The sequence below is a fragment of the Physeter macrocephalus genome, chromosome 10, assembly GCF_002837175.3.
Source record: "Physeter macrocephalus isolate SW-GA chromosome 10, ASM283717v5, whole genome shotgun sequence".
Classification (NCBI taxonomy): domain Eukaryota; kingdom Metazoa; phylum Chordata; class Mammalia; order Artiodactyla; family Physeteridae; genus Physeter; species Physeter macrocephalus.
Window position 1 is genome coordinate 27,508,826 of NC_041223.1, and position 6,000 is coordinate 27,514,825.

At 43.6% G+C, this 6,000-nt stretch overlaps 1 protein-coding gene across 4 annotated transcripts in view; it reads left to right on the plus strand.

Moving 5' to 3' along the window:
- Positions 1-6,000, plus strand: part of MAP7 (microtubule associated protein 7) — a 178,393-nt gene that overhangs the window by 204 nt on the left and 172,189 nt on the right. The gene's annotated exons all lie outside the window — the stretch shown is intronic.

Below are 6,000 nucleotides of genomic sequence, written 5' to 3' on the forward strand. Positions count from 1 at the left end.
TTCGGGCCGGGAAGAGCGAGCCGGCCTGGGGAAGGGGGGCGGGAGGGACTCGCGCGGGGCGCCGGCGCTCCCCTCCCCCGCCCGGCCTCGGCCCGAAAAGGCCAGCCCGGCGCGCCGCGCACCCCGGCTCGGAGCCCGCTTGCCCTCCGCCCTTCGCCCTCCGTCTCCGCGCGTCGGCTGCTCGGCCCCGGCGCCCAAGTTCGCCGGCGCCCCGCCGCAGTGCCGGCCGCCCCTCTTGCGCGCCAGCTTGACTTACCCCAAACAGGTGGAAACGCGCCAGGGAGCGCAGGCGGGAGGAGGAAGTGGAGAGACGCTGGCCGCTCCTCTCCCACCTGCCGGCTGGGTCTGATTCAATTGAATGGGAAAATCGTATCCCCCAAACCAAACCGCCAGCCGGAAAATCCTCGGCCAGGTACGGCTAGCAGGATTACCCTTTTCTGCGCAAACTCTCCGGCCTTAACCGGCGCAATGGTCGCGCGTGGGCAGCGCCCGCCCGCTTTCCTGGGGTCCGCAGTTACGACCGGCTCACGAGAGTTCTGAAATCTGGGGTCGCGAGGCAGGGGCTGGTTGCAGAATGATGGGGGCTTGCAGGTGCTCGGGGAGGGGGGGCGCTCAGAGATTCGTTGACTTGAAGCAAGGGTCCTCGGCGTTCATGTTTTTAGTCCGTGCACCATGCACCAACCCAAGGCGGGAACGTTGGCTCGGCTCATCAGGGCGCTGTGTTGAGGAACCCCCTCTTCCCAACTTCCACGCCAGAGGCAGGGGCAGGAGCTCGCATCTCCAAGAGCATTAAGTCCTCCCCTCCCCCATTTTATTATATGCAGCCGATTTTCCCCCTCGCGATAGTTTTTTCTTGCAGATCCACTCCTCTCTCCTACTCCCCTCTTCTATTCTTGGCCAGTAAACTGTTTCTGGTACCTTCCTACACTTGGGATGGGGGCGGTGAGGCAGTTTCTTATTTTAAAAAGACATTCAAATTGCAGGCTCCCCAACTGTGTTGTGTTTTCTGCTTACACCTAACTGGAAACAATTGTTATCTAAATGTAAGACTCCCCCACCCTCAAAAACGAGGTATTGACTTAGAGGGTATGCTTATTTTAATGTGAAAGGTCCAAAAAAGCTATAAGAGTATTTGCAAACGATGTATCTGTTCTGCTAGGTAGAGTTTGGGCGCCTGAAGACTAAAGACGTAATCCCTCCAGCCAAAATACCTGAGGTTAAGACTAGGAATCTTGAACTTGTTTACTTTGAAGTCACGCTACTTCCTGTAGGGTGGTTTATTTTGTCTTAAAATGTTTGAAAGATTGGCAGGTCATTATTTTCGTTTGGGGTGGGGAACGGGTGGCTTAGAGGACGCGCCTTTGTAATTGCTTTAGGGAATTTGATAAGCCGGGTGCTGAGGGTTACGGTCCCCCAAGAGAGAGCAGCAGGAGGGCTGCATCCTCATTGAGGATATAAATGGTTTGGTGCCTAATCCCCACGAAGAAAAAAAAAAAAAACTGCTTCTGTACACAGTAGTTTTTGCTCAAATAAATAAATAAATAAATAAATAAACACTTCCTAGAATCTGCACGTGAACAAGTTGTTCAGATGTAAGTGAACTACAGACTAGTGTACTCAGTGCCCAAGCATGTTAACTAACGACTGGTCATGCTTCTAACAATTAACCTACAAATCAACCCTGTGGCTGTCAGTGAAATAGTTTCTTTATGAAGAGGGCAATTTAATTGGCTGCCGTCTCCTTCAGAGAAAACAATGCTTCCACATCTCTGCCTAGAAACTCCAGTTTCCAAGGGACAAATATTATAAATGGTCTTTCGAATAATTGTACTTTATAATTTAACTAAAACTTATTTCCGGCTCACATCTTTTTCCTGTTTTTCTGGCCCTGGATTACTATTAAGGTTTTTCGTGCTCAGAGCACCTGTGTGAGCAGGTGTCAAAGAAAGAAGGTGAAATATATATATATGTATTTAAATCTAGGTAGCGATATTTTGAGTTGTACAAGTGAGGACTGCTTGAATTTTAACAACCTATGAAGTTTTCCATATATTTAAAACATGTGACCTATACCTGAGTGTCAGACTTCAATGTAGTACTTCATTCTTATGGACATATTGCACATTATACCATTCAAATGCTGCAAGTCATTATTTTTTTTTTTTTTTAACAATTACAGGATTGTATTGAGGTGGGTTTTTTGGGGGTGGGGTGGGGATATCTGTCTTTTATTACCATCAAGAGGTGAAAATTGCCACCTCAAATGGCAACATTTGTTGAGGGATCCATTTTATTCCCATTTTATAACTGGTTGTTAGGTGGTAGGGCCCATTCTTAAATGTCTTAGTTTTTCTGTCCCTGTGCAAAGACTGTGGTCTAATTTTAGGGCAATTTGGTTTAGAATCTCAGGTGATTATAAAAATAACACCTGTAATATGTTCATAATTATATATATATGTATGTATGTGTATCAAAGATGGGTTGAAAATTGGCCATATACGACCTATAAAATGAGACATTTGTTAAGAATATTGAAAGGTAGCATATGAAAAGCTATTTCTTTCAACATTTAAAAGGTGTTTCTGTCAGTATATATTTTCTACTCGAAGGTAGTCAAGTCACATTCTTTATGGTGATTTTTTTTATTTTTCTTGAGAATGAACAGTTTTTTCCACATATATTTCAATAACAAAAGGTAGGCAAGAACTGAGAAAAATAATTGACTTGGAAACAAGTTTTCAATTTCACCACCAGAGGATGTCAAGTCCTTTTTAAATTATAATTTTGAGTAACAGATTGAAATTCACAAAATTGCCTCTGCCCAGCCTTTGTGTACTTAATGCTAGCGCTCAAGAGCTGTGAAAGTGTGCAGAGCTAATTTCTCAATTTAATAACTTCCTTTTAAAAAGCCTACTGAGTGAAGACCAAAGTTAAAGCTGCTTTTGACTAACTCATAAGAGCACACTTTCATGCACAGGGAATAAGTTAATACCTGTAATCTGTGAATTCTGTTGCTATTCCTTTGGGGAAAATGACGTAGAACCTGGCATTGGGCTTTTTCTCTCTTTAGCAGGCAGTGCAGTGGAAGAACATGGGCCTTTTTTGTGATCTGGATCATGACCCTTCACTGCATTTTTCCAAATTAAAAAGTGATATTGAAGGTCTTAGATTTCAGGGTCTACAAATATCTGCAAATAAAAATTGTTAGATGGGGGTCAGACTACAATTTGTTATTAAACTCATTGCTTTGAAATTCACATCCTAAAGCTATTAATGCTTCATTACAAGTGAATGGATAACTTTTTTCCTGTTATATTTTGGCTGGCTCTTACCTTTGCATCTTGCGAAGTAGGAGGAAAGTATTTTTAGACGAGGCATTTGTGCTCAGGAGAGTGCATTTATTTGATATCATTAGTTAGGCAAGTGTGTGAAACACTAATTTGTATTGGCATGTTCTCTAAAAAAAAAAAAAAATCTAACATCTTTGCCTCCTGGTGCATGACAAAAAATCATTTGAAATGGGTTATTTTTTAAAACTCAGGTCTCACTATATTGTTATAAGAATTGAAAATATTGAGGCTTAGCATAATTTGACCGAGAAATATGTACCTTCTATAAAGCTTTATGGTGGCTGAAAGGTTGACGAAGACATGATCCGTGGATTTCAAAAGGAAAACATCACTCACAAACAAATAATTACAGGTTATGAGGAGTTAATTGAAGAAAGAATTACTTCTAGCTGTGGTCTTTCATCAGGGAAGACATACTGGGCATAGTAATTTAAATTTTTGAAATGGGTAAATGACATATAAAGTTGAATGGAGGAAAGAGAGAAAAATAAAGGTGCAGATGTGGAAAAGAGCAAAGTTTTGGTCATATTGAGTTGTGTGAGGCTCATCATGAAAGAGTCTAGAAGATGGATTAGGAATGAAGGCACATGGAGGCCAAATTGTGGAGTGATCGAGCTTAAGAGGTTAGTACATGATTCTGCAGGCAGTGAGGAAATGTTGATGATTCTTAAGGATGACATATCTTTAATAAAGTGCGATAAATTAGGTAATTCTCTACGCATGGATCTTGAAAGCTTGATTGCCAAGTCTAGCAGAAGAGCTCAGCTGTGCCTTTTAGGAATGCATGATCCCTTCATCTAGGAAAGTCATTCCCTTGATTGATTTTTGCTGCTTTGGGAAGGGTATCACGGGGCGGGGGAAGGGGAGAGCGTATGAGGAACATATGCATAACCAGGCAGATTAGCCAAATCTCTGGTGATGGTGAGGTGATCGGTATTCTACCCGTGTGAGCCTCATTTTGAAGTAGCAGTGTAGACTAGAGGAAGGATTTAAGAAGGGCACATTCAGCTACATGCAGACCAGCTTCGAAGTTCCTGCAGAAGTCTTCCGGGCAGGCGTTGGGCCAGCACTATGCCATGGCAGTGGAAATGGGAAGAGAATGATTAATTCAAGATTCTACAGAGGCAAGTGTCCGAGGATGCAGGTAAAAAGTTGACAGATAATATTATACACCAGGTTTAAGTTTGGCTCATTGGTTTAAGGGTGGCGTGAAAATAGTCATGAGGAGGAGCTGGTTTTGGTAGGAGAACTAGAAAAATCTCTGCTTTAAACATGGAGATTTGAGATGGAAGGGACGTGTAAGTAGAAACGTCTAATGGGCACATGGAAGGATGGGAATAAGGAGAAAAACAAGTTGGGACTCTGGGATTCATTCCATAGGGGGAACGTGATTGAAGCCATGAGGGTGAGGAGAGTTTTGAAAGAAAAATGGAAAGGAGATGAGACAACACTTCAAGCACAGGAGGAGGAAGAACCAGCAAAGAAGGTGGAAAAGCCAGAAAGTCAGGAAAAGCATAATTGAGCAATGCCATACCTGCCAAGGGAGAGGGACAAGGAGGTCAAGGATTCAGAGAGTGAAAAGGGAAAAAAAACCCATTGGCGTGGTTCCCGAGTAGTCACTGATCACCCCCAGAAGAGGCATTTCAGGGCATGTAACAGATTATGTGATTAATACACTAGCAGTTGGAAAGTAAAGGTAGCCAATTTAAAAGACCCTCCATAAAGTTCACTGGTGAAAGGAAAAAATGTCAAATCCTTGAAATTTTTCTTTTTAAAATTTATTTATTTTTTTTTAATTTTTGGCTGCATTGGGTCTTCGTTGCTGCCCACGGGCTTTCTCTAGTTGCGGCGAGCGGGGGCTACTCTTCGTTGCAGTGCGCAGGCTTCTCATTGCAGTGGCTTCTCTTGGTCCGGAGCGTGGGCTCTAGGCACGTGGGCTTCAGTAGTTGTGGCATGCGGGGTCAGTAGTTGTGGCACGCGGGCTCAGTAGTTGTGGCTCGTGGGCTCTAGAGCGCAGGCTCTGTAGTTGTGGCTCGAGGGCTTAGTTGCTCCGCAGCATGTGGGATCTTCCCAGACCAGGGCTCGAACCCGTGTCCCCTGCATTGGCAGGTGGATTCTTAACCACTGCGCCACCAGGGAAGTCCCCCCTTGAAATTTTTCTAGTTAAAACTTTAATTTGCATACAGTTTACTGCTTTGGGGGGTGTACAATTCATTGTTTTGTCGAATGTATAGTCATGTAACCACCACTATGATAATGATCCGGAAGACTTCTCTTGCCCCAGAGAATTCCCTCGTGTCACCCCTCTGCAATCAGGTTCTCCTATCCTTAACGCCTGGCAACCACTGATGTGTTCACCATCCTAGTTTTGCCTCTTCCAGAGTGTCATAAAAGTGGAATCGTACACATAGACTTTGTTTTTTTAAATTTTATTTTTTTATACAGCAGGTTCTTATTAGTTATCTATTTTATACATATTTGTGCATACATGTCAATCCCAGTCTCCCAATTCATACCCACCCCCCCCCGCTTTCCCCCCTTGGTGTCCATATGTTTGTTCTCTACATCTGTGTCTCTATTTCTGCCTTGCAAACTGGTTCATCTGTACCATTTTTCTAGATTCCATGTATATGTGTTAGCATACGGTATC